The sequence below is a fragment of the Microtus ochrogaster genome, chromosome 18, assembly GCF_000317375.1.
Source record: "Microtus ochrogaster isolate Prairie Vole_2 chromosome 18, MicOch1.0, whole genome shotgun sequence".
NCBI lineage: Eukaryota > Metazoa > Chordata > Mammalia > Rodentia > Cricetidae > Microtus > Microtus ochrogaster.
The window spans coordinates 57,610,131-57,628,207 of record NC_022020.1 but is presented as its reverse complement, the minus strand read 5'-3'; positions in this window follow the sequence as shown (position 1 = coordinate 57,628,207).

The following is an 18,077-nucleotide window of genomic DNA, read 5'->3' as shown; positions in this document are numbered from 1 at the left end:
AGGCTTGGGGAACAAAAGAAAAAAAAGCCTAGCCACATGGGGTTGGAGCCCCATGTATAGCTCTGGCCTGTGCTGGTGGCTTTATCATGAATTCATACTCCAAATGTTTCTTGCTACTAGGCAAGAAAGTGCCCTTGCCTGAACTGCTGACAGTATGCTGTCCTAATGGGACAAGTAAAACACGAAAGAAAGTGACTGTCAAGTCTTGCCCAAACAAGAGGGACAGTCCTTCAAAAACCCTGCTTCATAGAAAAGTCTGTCAGATATTCTACGCCTGTAGACCAAATATGGATGCTCCAATACTGCAGAGGAACTCTGGGTGACTGTCCAGGCAGCAAGCTCTTTATGTCATTTTTCACAGTTTCCTGAAGTTGCTTGCTCACACTTCCTGTTTACTCAGTTAATAATATTTCCTTCTTGGGTCTCTGAGGGAGTTGAAGACTAGCTATAGTTTTCCTTGTTTATGTGACACAGAAAACAAGTTATGAGAGAAAGTAAATTACGTACAAGACTTTGGACAAGCAAGATAGAATGGGTATGGAGTATTTTCTCTGAGTATGTCAAATGCAAATGCACTAGACACTGTTGATGTAGTTATTGCCTGTATATATTGTATAAAGCTGTTGTACTTATTTGATACACTTTTTCTTATATTAGTTGTAGCCTTTTTTATTTGAGATAAAAGGGGAAATACAGTGATAAGTCATTTATGTTTTAATAATAAAGCTTACCTGAAGATCAGAGGGTAAAACAAAACCACTAGAGGCCAAGCAGTGGTGTCATATACCTTTCATCCCAGAATTTGGGAGACTGAGGCAGATCTCTATGAGTTCAAGGTCACCCTGAGCTACACAAGATCAGTGCAGAAACAGATCCCGTTGGTGGTCACTCACACCTCTAATCTCAGTACTAGGGAGTCACAGGTCTTTAATCCCAGCACTATCGGGGAATATAAAATGGGAAAGACAGAGGCTCAGGGCTCAGTCTTCAGTCTCTCTGCCTTGGTAGATGTAAGACTTCTCTATTGGTTGGACTGTTATCCTTTTCTGTTCTTCAGCTTGAACTCCAATTTCTTGGGTTTTTATTATTCATACTGCATAGTTCATGCCTCATGACTTCTATTTTCTTGTGTAATCAGAGGAACTCTTTCATGTGGCCTCTCCCTATGGATTTCACTTCATTTGTATATCTCTCTGTAGCCTGAACCAGCATTGTGGGCAAGACTAAAACCTTTTGAGGACTCCTTCACACTTCATGGAGGGTGGCCCTGGCTGAAACTGCTAAAACTCACAATTGCTGGTGTCAGCAACAAACATCTCCAGAGGAGGAAGCTCTTTAAATTCCCTGAACAATCTACAGAGAGACAGAGAGAAGTTTTATTTCAAAAGACCACAGTGAACTCTGATCTTACCAGACACTACCAGAAAGAGATATGGGACATCCAGCGGATTAATGACTTGCCTCTTAAGAAGCAACTTAAAAATATAATCAAGCTTTTTAAAAAATAATTAGAAGTCTTTCTAATGTGCACTGAATTCCCACTTTCTCTTGAAAAGACACTGAACATAAATGAGTCTTTTCTTTGGTCTAGCAGTAGGCTTACATATTCTTGTATTTATTAAAAATCACACAGATGATGATATTGGAGAGGCTTCTGGATACTAATTCAGAATTCCTGGGGGCTCCATTAATTGGCATAGATAGGAAGCATCACTTTGGCCTTTGTGTTAGTTTTCTGTCTGCTATTAATCGTGCTTGGTATAGTGTTCAGAGAAATCATTAATGACACTTGTTGTTTTGAAATTAATGGTAATGTATTACTGTAGTTAAGTGCTACCTTCCTCAAAAGTGATGTGAATTTTTGCTGCTATCCCTTTATTTAGGAAGATTTACTGTGGGCTCAGTCTGAGAGATTGTTTATAGATCTGCTTGTTGACTGGGTAGCATTAATTGCTTTTTAAAACCTTTTATTTGTACCAACAAGTAGAGACCACCATTTTCTTCAAGTACCATTCAGGCTCCGTGCCAGGAATCAATTTTGTCATCAGTCCGTCCAGTAGCACTTTAAATTAGTGTTTCACATATGGATTAAATTCAAATTTAATAAGACAGTTAGGACACAGAAAATAAAAACACCATGATCCTGAAATCATATTTACTGAAGATTAACCACCACAGAGATACGAATATATTGTGTAGGACCCCTGGTAAATATTCTTATAACGCTGACTCTTATGCAAACATTGTCTATCACTTCAATTAAATGCACATCATCAGTTTCATTTGTTATTCTTTCTTGTAAATAAACAGAGCTGTTTACTGCAACTAATCCATTTTGGTTTTAGCAATCAGTTCTGTGAAATTTAGGGCAAAGAAAAACAATGGTCAATTTAAATGTAAAACAAACCTACTTGGTCAGCTGGGATAGGACCTAAGTATTTACATTTCAGACATGTTTCTGGATGATGCTGTTTGTGTAGGGATCTTACTAAGGGAAGCCTTGATATCAAGAATTACATTGTTGAGGAGTAAAGACAGGGTTTGTGGTCTTTACTAGCTAGTCATCGCTAAAATTTGCAGTACCAGGTTAGAGATGGCCACAGATCTGGCCTAATTGTGCAAGGGCTTGACAAGTAGGAGGAAGGGGAAGCAATACATTAGTAGGGTTGGTAGCTTGCAGTATTTTCTACTGGTCCCAGCTTTCATGTTGTGGATGAACCCAAACCCTGAGGTCCACAAGAAATAAAAGCTAAAGTTTTTGAAGAAAGGACTTCTAAGGCAATGATATGGAGCAATTTGTTAGCCAGTGGAGATTGCAGCCTGGAAGTTGAGCTTCTGTAGCCAGCAAAGCTGCAGAGGAGTCACCCTTGTTGAGTTCTGCAGATGGTTCACACTATGCTGTGTTAAACCATCTTGAAATGATATTCTTGTCAGTCTTAAATGTCAACTTGCTGTAGTCTAGGACCACATAGAGAGTCTCAACTGATGAATTATTTAGATCAAATTTGCCTGAGAATTTTTCTGTGAGTGTTTTTATTACTAATTGACCCATTCCACCGTGGGTAGCACCATTCTTTAGACAGAGACTACTGGACTGTATAAGAATAAAGAAAGCTAAAGAAAAAGCACAAATGCTCAGCATGGATGCAGTCGTCTCTCTCTGCTCTTTTGGATGTGACTAATGATTGAGTTCCTGCTTCAGCTTCTCTGAAGTGATGATGGACTATAACCTTGAATTATAAGCTAAATGAACTCTTTCTCCATAATGCTAATTTTTGGTTATAGAATTTGTTACCGCAACAGAAATTAAAACAGAGAAAATGACTTATTTTACAGAACAGGTAATCATAACTTCTTACTTAAAAGCCTTCTAAGTCAGGTATAGATTTTGGATTACCCCCTTAAAAAAATGTATTGTAACAACAACAAAAACTGCTTAAAAGTATGTTTTAAATGGGCAAGGTTTTATTTGTAAATGTGATTTCTCTCCTTTGCTCATTCCAACAGGACTTTATGTACTTGATTTTATGTGAGGAAAATAAGGAGCTGCTGGTATGGGCACCTTTTTAAATTGCTGGGAAACTTTTCATATCTCTTAGCTCATATTTTCATGAGATCAATGGTGCTTTCATTCTCATAATTACAACTTAATTATTTTGTATTGATTAATGAGACTTTGATGGTAAAAACAAAAACAGTGAATGATTTAACACCTTGTGATTAGTGGCCATTTATAGCTCAATATCAGGACTATGAGTGTGCACATCCAATTTCTTCCCAGTGTACAGACATGTGCCCTATCACTACAATCAGAAGCCTTGCGTTTTCTCCCCCCGTTAAGAAGCAGAGCCATTGGGAAGAAACAATGATGCAGAAAACAGATTTATCCATAGAATCTAGGTCTTTTTAAGGGATTTAAGTTACTCATCAATAAACATATACTCAGGCCCATGATTGTCTTAATAATAGGTAGGATCTTCCCAGGTTAAGTTAGTTGAACGTTAGTAGGTATGGGAGAGGCTGGAGTCATTTAAACTGGGTGGAAATTTATCTTCGACATTTTAAAAGATACATTTGAGAAAACTTTGGTGTTTAGGATCTTTTCCAAGTAAATGCATCATAGGGTAATTGTTAGAATGCTTATATTGTTCACAAATAAAGACTTGAAAATGTGTTGTAACTCTATCACATTTTGGTTGAAATTCATTTATTTTTCGAAAATCTTGGGTTCATGCTTTTTATGTTCCTTTTCTTGTTATACTGCTTTGCTAAAATCAGATGTTGTAAATGGAATCATGTAGAATATATTCTACTGATCCTGGCATATTTCAGTGATTTTGTTTACTTGAGAAATTTTTTCTGTTTTTATTTATTTATCCTGCCGAGTAGTATTCCATTGTATGGTCAGAGCATAGTTTATTCATGAACTGTTATACGTTTGGTTATTTAAAAATTTAGAGACTATGGGTAAAGTCACTATAAATATTTATGCACGATTTTATACAAAAATAAGATTTTATCATTTTTAATCTCCTCTAAGGATGAAATTACTGGATTGTACAATAAATGCATTTTTAACCTTATAGGATATGTCTAGTTGTCTAGCATGGCTATAACTGACTCAATTTAGAATCAATTCTCTACAGTTTTGTCATTATTTGATATTATCTTTAGTTTTTCTTCTAAACTTCAATTTAGGGCATGTTAATGTCTTATTATGGTTTTCATTTTCTTTTCATTAATTACTGATGATTTTGAATATCATTTAGTTTCTGTCATTTATTTATGTTTGGTGAAAGGTTTATTCAAATCTTTTGCTCAACTTCTACTGGGATGTTTACTTTTTTTCTATTGAGTTTTTAAGAATTTTTGATGTCTCTTTTTAGAAATATGCCTTGAAATAATTGCAGGAGAAATCTGAATGGTAAACATGTGTAAGTCCTACAGAAAACATTATACTAGATGGATTGATTGATTATAATGATTGTGGGGAGATGGACTATTACAAGTCCAGAGCCAAACTATCTTTGGTTATCTTAGGTTTCTAAATACTCTCTTATTACCTTCCTCTATGTGTGAATGAACATATTTATGACTATTTGTCATAAATCCTTCTGGGATGCATAAATAGATCCCCAGCCTCCATCAGTCTGAAAGCAGAGAATGTCAGGAGACAGGATATAACACCCATAGAAGGTACTGCCTCCATTTGCTGGAGCCCTCCTACTTGATACTCCCACCACTGTGTTTGAAAAATGCCTTTATGATTTTCTTGGCTCTGTTACTATAAAAACTTCAGGAATCTGTTACCAGGGTAAAATATGGCATATGATGTTACTCTAATCTGTGTTCTTGACTATGCATGGTCATTTTTGGCTATTTTTAAAATCACTTTGAAGAGAAAGCTGTTTTTTTTTCTGTGTTTTAAGTATCACTGCCCAGTTGAGTATTAGAACACAAACACCAATTTGGATATAAAGGTCTTCATTATATTTACTTAAAAAGTCCCCCTTCCAGTTTGCATGTGGGCTGCATTGCTGCATGAAAGGTCCATCTAGAAGTCGTCTTCTTGAGAGACCCATTCACTGAGAACTGGAGGGAGGGGGGCAGTAGAAGAGAAGACAGAGAGGCGGTGATCAGAGTAAGAGCCCCATTTGAGAACTTTCCTATGAAGTAGGTTGTCTTAAAAATGAAAACAATGCTTATCAGAGACTTAGAAGTTGAGAGATTGATGCAGGAGAATCAAGAGTTCTGGGCCTGCTTGATTTGCAAAATGAGCGTGAGATCCGCCTACACACTTGGACCTTTGCTCAGAGACAACAAAACAACAAACAAATATTTCACACACTGCTGCTACTGTAAGAAAAGTCAATTTTATGTGGAATCCAGTGACTATGAATACTTAACAGCTAAGAGGAAGCTGTGAGACAAAGTGCTGAGTTAAAGAAGACGGGTGGAGAAGAATCAGCCGACAAAGGATAAAAGTTATCATTTTATTCTAAGTAGACAATGATGTGGGAAACCAACCCATTGTTATACTGGCTTTTCTCTTTCACCTTCATCTGTTTGTACTGCCTCCACTCAGCAGACTGTTCTGTTGTGGTGGAGATGAGCCATCAGGATGCCACTAGCCGCTACAGAACACTAAACAGGGGCTTGATGTGACCGAAGAATTAAATTGACAAATTTAACTAATTAAAACTTAAATAACCACAAGGGTCCATGAGGAAGAATCTACTATCTCTATTGGAGCTGACATTCCTAATATAAAAAGCTTATCTTTCAAGTGCTCCAAAATCTTAACTCTGTTTGAGTAGTGACAGGACATATCAACGGGAAAATCTTGTATTGAATCCTGGTTTTTAATCTACATAAAATTGTTTTAAAAAATTAGCTAAAATTAAGGCTATGCATATAATGTACACATATAAACCAAATCAACAGTGTGCTTAGATTGAACCTTATTTTTAAAATAACTTACTAAACATATGAAAATATTCTCTAGGTAACAAATAAATCAAAATCCACAAACACATGAATGAGATTTCTAATTGTTTTACCTTACTACCATATTTCAGAGAACATAGAATGTTCTGTCTTAAAATACACCCCCCCCCATGTATGTCTCTGTGTGTGTACTAATCCCTGTTTTTGCAGCATTATATGCTGTAAAGGTTAGGACACACCCTTGGCTGAGAAGGAAGTCCCAGTTCCAATTGATACCAAGCTGATATTTCAGGACTTGGATCCGGTCTAATCGCAAACTCTGACCAGAGAACATCTTGAAAAGCTCATAGACAGACCAGCAAGTCCCCCCGCCTGATTTTTCTTCGTTTTTCCACTGGGCTCTCTATCCCTTTCCTTAAAGGAACTTGGGGAGTAAGAAGTGCTTTTCTCCATATTCCCTGGTGTTATGGCACAGATTCAGGCTGTTGCAGCAGCATATGGACTGTGGGAGCTGTCTTTCAAGGAACCACAGATGGGCCAATGCTGAAGGAGGATGAATCTTTACAGATACAATTCTTTACCTTGCCATGAAAATGCTCCCTGGTTTTTATTTTTTTCTTTCTATGATTTGCTTGTGGAAATTAATATCACTTCCAGCACTGGGCCAGGTGTTGAGCATCTACAGGTTGCATAAAGGAGCAAAACATAATTGCTTTCCTTTCAAATCCTTCTGGCTTTATTTATACTCCTTAAGAAAGTTAGAAGGATACTCAGGATGTCAGTTCCTTCATCTCACAAACACCTGTGCCTGAGACCTTGGAAAAGGAAGCAGCTGACTTGGGAGTTAGGGTTGCATGTTTGCATCCTAACTTGGGAGTTAGGGCTGCAAGTTTGCATCTTAGCTTGGAAGTTAGGACTGTATTTTTCTATACTAAGCAGCCGGGATTTAGCTGATAAATTCTTGAGATTTATTTATAAATATAATTTTGATTGTTTCCTTAGTCATTAAAATGTGTCATGTTATATTAATAGTTCATTAATAATATTTATCTTAGTCTTAAGAAACTGGAAACTACTCTTGAGTGTTTTTATTCTTTTTACTGTTTTGGTGCAGGGTCATACTGTCGGACTAGAAGAAGCTAGACAGGTTCTCTGTTAAGAAGATAAATTGGGTGAGGGCCAGGGACTAGATAATAAAGATAACAAATGCCCAAAATTGGCTGGTTTCTTCCTTTCAGTTTGGCTGACTTCTTCCTCAGTCTCCTGACCTGAGGCAAAATTGACAGCTTCAAACCAGGGCCTGGTGGGCTTTTTCTCCATCTAGTAGGCTCCCCTATTGATGAACCAGCTTCGCAAGTTTAAGGTTTGTTTAGGACATGCTTATCCCAAAGTTGTGGGCTTATCAGTTATGCATTTTTTGTTCAAACTGACCAGCCCTAAATAAGGGAAGGAAGATCCCTCTCAGTCCCTTTAAAGCCCACTAGACTTAAAGGAGGGGCTGGCTTTTTACTCTCCCGAGTTCCCCTCCACTGTCCAGAGGGTCTTTCTCTCTGTGTCTGCTGCATGTGCCTTTCCTCATCCCTAATAAAAACCTTTCTTTACCCATTGATTCTGTCTGCTGTTTTTGAGATTTTCTCCGCTACTACCTGGACATTTTCTTGCCTTTTAATTCTTTAACTGGTAGAAAAAATGAACTTGGTTAAGACCCCTAGATGGTAACAATACTGTGAAGCCTAATCTGACCTTGAACTTTCCATTCTCCTTCCTCAGTATCCTAAGTACTGAGAAAGCAGATATAAGCACCATAATTATATAAAACCTTGTTTATTTTTTCCCTACCACCAATACTATGAGTCCCTGTGTGTACAAACAACTTGCTAGAATTGTAACTACTGCCTGCTACCATTACCCTGATTGACTTGAGTCTTTATCTTTTTTTTTTTCTTTTTGACTTTTTGAGACAATGTTTCTCTGTAGCTTTGGAGCCTGTCTTAGAACTGGCTCTTCTAGACCTGGCTGGCCTCGAACTAACAAAGATCCACCTGACTCTGTCTCCTGCGTGCTAGGATTAAAGGCGTGTACCACCACCATCAGGCGAGTCTTAATCTTTTAATTCCAATGCCAGGATACTCACCCAGTGACAAGGAGTGAATGCAGATGCTATATCTTAAGTGAGCCACCATGAAGATGGCCTGTTGCAATCACTGTTACTTGGCAGAGCATCTCCTAACTCCCTCCCTGAGTTCTTTGACATCACTAGCCCGTGTTCTGTTAGTGGGTTTTCTTCTCACTCCATTCCACTGGAGTTTCTGTTTCCTCCTGACTTTCTGCCATGTTCTTGGTCATATCGCTTGGTTTACACTCCAGGCTAGCCCTATGCTCCTGAGTTTCTCTTATATACTGGCCCAGCTGGAGCATCAGCTGATTGAAGCCTTCCCCCTGCTCTCCTGGCACCTTTCCATAGCTTCCCTGGGCAGCTTGCTTTGTCTCAGAAAAGGAAGATTCTAATTATTCTTTAGTTCCAGTCCCCAAAAATGTTTTTCTAAGAATTTTCTGGATAAAGAAGAAAGATGACTGCCCTATAACCTGCCCTCTTTATTCTCACCACCCCAGCAGCTGGTCTGGAGAGGTTAATGGAGGAACACTTCGGCACAGGCTTCTAGAATTCTGTAATTATGACATAATAAATTCAAGTTGAATAGATGACAATGAGGAGGCTCATTTGCATACGGCCTCCTACATTCCCTCCAAACACTTTCCTAATCATCATTCTATTTGCTTCTACTAATCTGGAGTAAACAAATTACTAGATTACAGAGTGAGGTAGGAGCTGGAAAAGCAACGGTCTTGTACTAGCTGAGTTCTGAGGCTTTCCCGTGGGCTTCTGCATAAAGCGTTCCTCCTCTTGCTTTCCTCGTTGCAGGTAATAGCATCATGAGGTCCCCGAAACACAGCTTAGAATTCTGACTCACCTACTCCCTCTGTCTCTGCCTACTCACTTCCATCAGGGGTTGTCGGATGATCCCAGACAGGCAATCATCTAGTCACCTCACCACCGATGCTTTTCTCAAGCGTTGCTTGTCATTTTCCCCTGTTGGAGAAGGTTGCTGGCATCAGAGAACAGCACGGCCTCTGTATCACACCTTAGTGGGTGATCTCACTTATCTAGTGTGGTGGTTCTCAGTGTTGCTTACATGTTTGAATGTGCTCAAGCATTCACAGAACCAAAAAATAACTCCTACATTCCAAATAACCTAAAATTCATTAGAAGAGGGCCTTCGACATCATCATTTATATATGTCTATCTACACATATGCATACGTATGTAACTAAAGATTTATTTATCTTATGTATGTGGGTGTTTGGCCTTCATGGTATGTATGTATGTTTTCATGCATGCTTGGTGCCTGAGGAAGCTAGAAAAGGGCATTGGGTTCCCTAAAACTGGAGAGGCAGATGGTTGTGAGCTGCCATGCTTGTTCTGGGACCCAAACCCCATCCTCTACAAGGGTACCTAGTGCTCTTCACCCCTGAGCCATCTCTCTAACTCCCTAACACCGTCACTTTTCTGCATTGTGTGAAATGCCAAGAAGCAGCTACTGATCCAACATGATGGGGAAGGCCAAAACATGAGCGTCTACATGCTTTGCTTGGAGGGGGTGCTGGTTAGTTTCCTGTCAACCGGAAACCGATTGGAATCACCAAGGAAGGAGACCGGAGCTGAGGAGCTGCCTCCGCCAGCTTGCCTTTGTACATGTCTGTGAGGCACTCTCCTCCTCACATCTTCAATATTTTTCTTTCTTTCTTAGTTTCTTTTTCTTCCAAGCATGACACATTTATTAAATTATAAAACACACATTCCATGCATATGCCCCCTAATCTCTTTCTTGACATTCTGTGGCAGGTTTAATATAGTAAAATTAGACACACTGCCACAGTCCTTTAAAACGTCTTGGTTTCCATGCACTATGATGCTGCTGGCTTCTTTTTTTCTTTTCTTCTTTTATTGAAAACAGATTTTTTTATCAGTTTTTTCTTCTGGGAATAAGACAGTAAGTACCATTGCTCTGTATTCTCTCCTTCAGTTTCTACCTCCATATTCTTGCCTTGAGCTCCTGACCTGGCTTCTCACGGTGGATGATGCACTGTGACATGAAGGGGTGAGCCAAATAAGCGCTTTCCTGCCTTATGTCCCTTTCACTCCTTGGGTTTATCATAGCTGCAGATAGAAAACTAAACTGAGAGAGAAGCCACGCTCTGTGTGATACTAAGCAAGTCAAATTCTCTCAGGCTATCATTGTACAGTTAGAATAAAATCTGGCTTCCCCCAATGCTGTAGAAATCACACAGACGTCTAAAGAGGAGTAATTTCTGAGTAGAAAAGTTTTGGACAACACAAGTACCTTTGGCTGCAGCTATTTCCTTGTTTCGTCCAACAAAAAAGCTGGCGGCCGAGTTGCATATATCAGCAGCAGAGTGCTTTTGCAACACTAGCCCAAAGTCTTCTGTTCATACCGTGGGAGACCAATAGTGCTAATAATTGTGAGCACACCTGGTGTGATTGTGGGCTCTAGTTTGAATGCACATCACCTTCCAGCACAGTTTCTGAAAGCCAGTGAAGATACAGCCTTAGTAACATCGCCGGGGAGGAGGTGCCAAAGGTTAATTACAATTGGAGAACCCTATGGCATTTCTGATGCCCTGCTGTGGCATGTCACCCAGTGTCACCTTGCTCTTTCTTGTGGAGCAGGAAAGCCAATCACCCCATGACCTTTGCTTTCCTCCCCTTTATTTTAGTAGTAATTTATTTTCCCTTGAATTAGGTAGCTGGAAAGTTGTGAAAACGCGGTTTCTGTTCTGTTGTTTGTGGAAACTGCTCGCATGCTTCAGAACAACGAGGCAGGGCAGGGGCCTGTTACTAACGCCTTAAGAAGGCAGAAGAAAGCCCCAAGTCTATAACTTAGAAATGTTGTAGACAATGTTCGAGGACACACTGGTGTTTCCAAGATCACCAGATGTCCCGATATCAGAAAGTGGCTGTCACCTATCTCTGAAAATCTATGGCGAGAGACAAATCTTAGATTTTTCTTTCTTCTTGCAAATTCTGACTTTTTCCTAGTTACTGAATGATTACAATATAGAAAGTCATTGATGAAGTTAGCAATGCACCTAAAATAACCACAGTTACTCACAGATCATTCTATATTTTACAGTGTACTCTTTGACTATTTTCCTTTTCTGAACAATGTTTCACCTAAGATATGCTTTTTTCACATTTTTTTCTCTAAGTAATGAAACATTGTGAAAATGTTTAAAGTGTAAGGCCATGTATTCTGTATTTCTGTATTCTGCGATCACACATGCATACATAGGTATGTTGAACCTGTTACACACTGAATTCTAATGAGAACTACTTTGATGTAAGTGGGTTATTTGTAAGACTATCACAAAATTCTTGGTTTCATCACTAAGTGTTTCCGTGCCAGACAGTTTTTAAGTTTGCATCCACCACCATCCCACAGAGCCCATACTGCAGAACCCATATCACACTCTGGCTCCCCTCGTAGGAAGCCAAGCAAGGTTAAAAATATTTCACTCCCAGCAATGTTAGCTGTAAAGTCATTCTACAGGGAGTTCTGCCATCCCTACTAATCCTTGCCTGCTGTGAGAGGGACTAAGGATGAGGCGCTGGGAGTGGATGGTTGGAGGTTCGTGGCCACAGTCCTCGAAGTCTGCTCATTTGCAGATGGTCATCTGCAGGGTGGAGCAAGGTCAACTGCCCTTGCAGCTACTTTTAGCAGCCACAGCAAAGACAATGGATAAACAGCCAAGGCTAGGCAGAAATCGATTTGTCATTCTTGGGAGAGTCAAGCTAGCTGCTCAACTGGGTCAGCTGCTACCTTTCCATATGGAAGCAGGGAAACACCAGACAGATTGACTAAGAGTATAGGAACCAGAAAATTTACTGTGTCTTTTCCAAAGTATTTACCAGCAAATAACCCACATTTTCTAGGTGGAATCTACCCCTCACTGTCTGTATCTACCTTCTCTGCGCAGGCTAGGGAGGCATTTTCTCTTTCTACAAGTCTACTTATTCCCAGTCCACTTTCGGGATACACACTATCATGATAACTCCCTAAGAACCCATAGGTATCACTTAGGTAGGTTGAAAGTGTTTTCCTTTTGTGCATGTGTCTTGTCTACTTGTGGTTTCTTATGAGCTTGTAGATGTGTCATGATAACTCCCTAAGAACCGATAGGTATCACTTAGGTAGGTTGAAAGTGTTTTCCTTTTGTGCATGTGTCTTGTCTACTTGTGGTTTCTTATGAGCTTGTAGATGTGTAGGTTTTTATTCTTCATTTAGCCATCCACTAAAAAAGATTTACAGAACACTTTTTGGGACTTCAGGGAATGAAAAGAAGTATAAAACACAGTATTTACCTTAAAGAAATGACCATTGTGGAGGTATAAAAAAGACTGTGGTCAAAGATAAATTTACATAGTGTATATAATGACATGTCGGCACAAAGGACTCTGTTAAACTGTGGGGAGTCTGAAGAACTCCCTCTAAGACCTGAGGATTTGGGAGGTGGATGTATAGAGAAAAGGCTTAGAACCAGGGTAAGAAGAATAGAAAACAGTAATATTCTTCAGTCAGAATCGAACAATGAACATTTTAGATTCATGAGACAACGAAGAAAGTGGACAAGTCTACAGCAGAAAGCTGTATTGGCTACTTTTTGTACACTGCCTGGATCCAATCTGAATTCTAAAGCAGGGTGAAGCTGCTCATGATACAAGGAGCAGTCTGATCATTTCACAAGTGACTGAGGCTTAACATCTCTAGCTGGCCTTGGGTTTCATGAAATTAACAAATGCTATTAAATAGTTCTCTTCTGCATGGATTCACTTCATTTCTCCTGATAAAACTTTCCTTTGTAGGCCAGCTGATCTGTTCAGTGGTGGCACTGGAGAGGAGAAATGACGTCTCATACAACTCTTGGCATAGTTGGTAGTAGTCGTGTTGAGTGATAAAAACACCGACTTTATTTGATTTTCAATGCTGTTCTAAAATTGCATGGGATCAGTCCATTTTATCTCCCCATGTATTATAAAGATGACTGCTCATGGATTTGAACATAAAAATGTACTGTAAATCTTGTGGTCTTTCTGAACATCAACTGATAAAGAATATAAATTATGGTGACATGTGGTGGGTCTTTTGGCTCTATTACTGGTAGTTACAATGCAAGATTGAGTGTCTCTTGTTATTAGAATAGTATGGTACCCACTCTCAATCTTCTGTGCCTGAAGCAGTCTAGAAGACAGGGAAAATCTGATTAATTTTTTTCATATTACAGTCAAGAAAACTCAGGACATAATAGGGAAAGTGGTGATTTATATTTCATTAGGAAATGATGGTCCCCAGTTCCCTGTTTCTACTTTACTGAGCTAGTTATTTATACCTTCAGCTCACCACATTTCCTATAATGGCTTATACTATAACCATGTAAAATACAGTGTTTCAATATAAAAAAAATTATGCAAGAAGCCTGGTGTGGTGGCGTAGGCCTGTAATCCTATCTACTCTGAAGTTAAGGTAGGGGAATCACAAGCCCACCGTCTGTCTGGGCTGTAGAGTATATTGTAGTTTAGCCAAGCCACCTTATTGAAGCTTTCTCTCAAAATAAAAAAAAAAAATGAAAGGGAACAGCTCAAGTATAGAAGACTTTCTTGTCTGGCACTTGCAAGGTCCTGATTCAATCATTAGCCCCATAGAATAAATGAATAAAATTTACAATAAAAATGAATCAAACATATTTTCCTATAAATATCAGCAATATTCTGATATATAGTTCCTCCAACTTTTTACTTATGATTTTGGTTATTATTGCATAATATTTTTATTCTAATAGAGTCATGCTTATATTTGTGTTGTAACCTATTTTTTGTAACCTATTTTTACCTGCATTTATTATGAGTCTATTTTTACATTACCAAGTAAATACTATGGCCCCTATAGTTATAAAGACTGCATCGCATCCTATCTTTTAGGGAAATTATACTATTTGAATATAATAACTTTCTGTTACATTTCAAAATTATTTCCAGTTTTGTCACATTTCCTTTGATTTCCTTAAGACGAATCCTAGTTGTTCGCTGCTACATCCTAAAATGTGTGTGCTTTTGAGACTTTGGATATAGGTTGCCAAAGCATCCTTAGGAATGCTGCAACAAGGCCCACTTTCACTAGGAGCACAGAATACTCTGCTCTTTCTTCGTACCCGGGTGCAGCAGACTTCAACATGTCCAACTATCTCTTGCAGTCTGATAGAGAAACCATTTCATTTTTTTTTTACTTTAGTTTTCATTCTTCTGTGATTGAAGGGGTTTAATGCTCCTTTCCCCCACAACTTCATTAGCTGGTATAAAATAGAAATGCTTTCAAGAGGTGGATAGGCTTAAGGTTTGCCTGACGCATTGACCCTCATGGATTAGATTAAAGGCCATTGAAAAAGTGCAGGTGCTGGTTTTTTTAGGCCCTGCAAGAGAGAGTTGGATATTGCAAAGCAGAAATAATGGGCCACATGGTTAGGAAGGAGTTTTTATATTCAAAACATTGTTAGGTACCAACTTACGGATACACTGTGATAGATCCTCATTTACTTAGCAGTTATCTACACATTAACAATTTGCCTTAAATTTTACTGAAGGCATGGAAACCTCCCTGACGCTTTTTATTGTTTGCTTTTTGAGAGTAATACCTGGTTGAGTTAACACCTTTTTTTTCAGGTGTTATATTCTATATTCTATAATCTATAACCGCTTGAATTCTACCCTTTGTCAACAGGCGCTTATGGCAAACCAGCATTTCTTTATGCATTTATACTATGTGTGTGTAAAATAATAGCTACCTCTGCTTATCCAAGTAGATTTTTCCAAGTAAGCCAGGATGTATCATACGTTTACCAAACAGTTTCTATGGAAATGTGTATGATAAATGTAAATATAGCCTAGATATCATGTGTTTACCAAATAGTTTCTATGGAAATGTGTGTGCTAAATATAAATATATACTTATTAGTGTCTATATGACACAAACAGACAGTGACACAGACGGAAGCTTTTAAAATTTGTTTTATAAAGGGAGTCCCTTCATGAACTTCCTCAGAAATGGTGGGGCTCCTAGCTCCCAGTAGAGGGTTCCCTTCCTCTGTTCCTTCAATAGCGTTTTCTGAGTTTCTTCTGGTTTGTTTTATCGGGACCCATCTGCTTCATTAAACTATAGATATCTTGGGAACCAGATACCCAATGCTAGTATCTGGTTATTAGAATCATTGACCAGTTTTGTTCTGAGTGGTGACTGGGAAAGGGACTGGAGTAAGGTCTTCAAGGGGCATCTTTGGGATGGACTGGGGCACTAAAAGGCCACTCAGGGGAGTCTGAAGAGATGGTATCTCTGATCAAGCTCTGTATGCTCTTTAGTTTTGTCCTAAGTAACTTCCAAGCACTATTGCTTCCCCTACAGATGGCTTTTCCATATTAGTAAAGATAAAAAAGATGGTCCTTGATCAAGCAACAGAACAGAACACTCATTAATGTTCTGTTAATATAGCGAGCATTTATGAGGAATTTGAGAAAGTTTCTGACCCTCAAAGAAAGAGATATATACTACAAGGATAAAGATAGCTCTTAAAAAGGCAAATACTTCAAGATCATGATTAACTTTCCACATTATTTTTCAAAATTAAAATTTGTTAATTTATCTTATGTACAAGGGTGTTTTGTCAGCATGTCTGTCTCTCTCTATATTAGGTGAATGTTTAATATGCATGAAGGTCAGAAGCCGGTATCTGATACCCTAGTAATGACCTTACAGATGTTTGTGAGCTGTCTTGTAAGTCTAGAAATAGAAACTGAGTCCTCTGCAAGAGCAGCCAGTGCTCTTAACTGTTGACCCATCTTGTTAGCCCCTATATTCCTTTCCATTCTTCTGTGTCCCTGTGTAGATGTCCTCACCTAGTAACACCAGCCTGGGAGTTAAAAAGTCTCTATGTGGGTTAATATTTGGATTAGTGATTATGTAGTCATTTGAGTGTGGAAGAATCTTCTAACAGACTGGCAATACACTTTCTTTTTGGCCATGGGGATAAGTATAGAGTATGAGAAGAGCCTTGAGATGACACTCTCAGCTTCTTTTTAGATCAAGGGCAAGGCTTGGTGCAATGATTTTTGATGTTCTTAAAGGAGATTGTTTGGGTTCCCTGATGGTTCACGTTGGAGACACCAGGGCAATGCCATCTAAGCTATACCCTGTCATTATAAATTTCACCTTGTTTGGGTAATAGCCTAGGAGTCTCCTGGAGCCATGACACTAGTCATTCCTGAGTCAGGAGCACTCAGCAAACATGAAATAATCTGTGATATCCACAACCTTTCTAACCAGGAGAAGTAGCTTGGAGCATCTGAAGATATGGAGTTTGCGTCAGGTAGGGTCTGATGAACTAGAGATACTTACTTCAGCAGCATTCCATTCTCCCCAATGCCTTAGCTAGGAGCTGAAATTGAGTTCCTCGTCATGGAGGAGCCCTGACAGGAGGTTAAAGATGTGGAAGGAAAAAGACTCATGGAAGAGGCATGGAGGAAGAGGCATGGAAAGGGCTCCACGGAGTAGTAAACTCTTTTCCATTCTGTGTCTTAGCTGAATTTCCCCAGAGCCACACTCTGACTCTTGTATTCTTGTGTGCTTAGATTAATGGGAGGTCCAAGGGCCACATGGAGCATGTTTAGAGACAAGGGTGGGGCTGAGCACAGAAAACAGAATGTCCTATTAAGAAGTGTGTTCTATTAAGCCAGCTGCCACGCTTGTTCACTGGACTTTAATCCCATGGAGGAATGTTGAAAAAAAAAAAGCTTCAGATTTACCCAGGTCAAAGAAAGAGACAATATAAGCCTAAATTTGTTCATCACTGATTAAAAATTGACAATGGGATGTTGATACCAGTTAATTCTGGCTTACACTGATGTCATGAAGGAGGTTTTTGTCAGTCTGAGATTTCTTTGACACCCACAGAGAAGCTGTTCATTGGAAGTTAGACAAACATGTTTAAACATGTTGGTATGTATATGAAACATGAATAGTTTGAGGCCAGCCTGATCAACAAGAGCTAGTGTTGTAGGACAGTGTCCAAAGCTACAGAGAAACCCTGTCTTGAAAAACAAAAGAAAGAAAGAAAGAAAGAAAGAAAGAAAGAAAAAACACAGACAGACCTCCTTCTATGTGTTATACATCCTCAAAGTTTATTCTTAAATTAAAATGTTGTTTTGAAAAGGCAACATAAAATGCACATAAAATAATGAGATCAACCCTTTTCTGAACACCGTATAAGAAATTTCATCCAAAATCAATCAGAGGTCAAAGGTAAGGCTTAAATTATAAAACTCTCAGACTTTAACAGCACAAAAGTTTCAGAGCATTGGATTTGTCAATGTTTTCTTAGATATGAGCCAAAAAACAACAACAAAAACTGTAAAGATTGGACATGCTTAAAAAAACAGAATTTTTATGTAGCAAAACACATTAACATTAAAACTGTAGTCCCACAGAATGGGAGAAAGTAATTTAAAA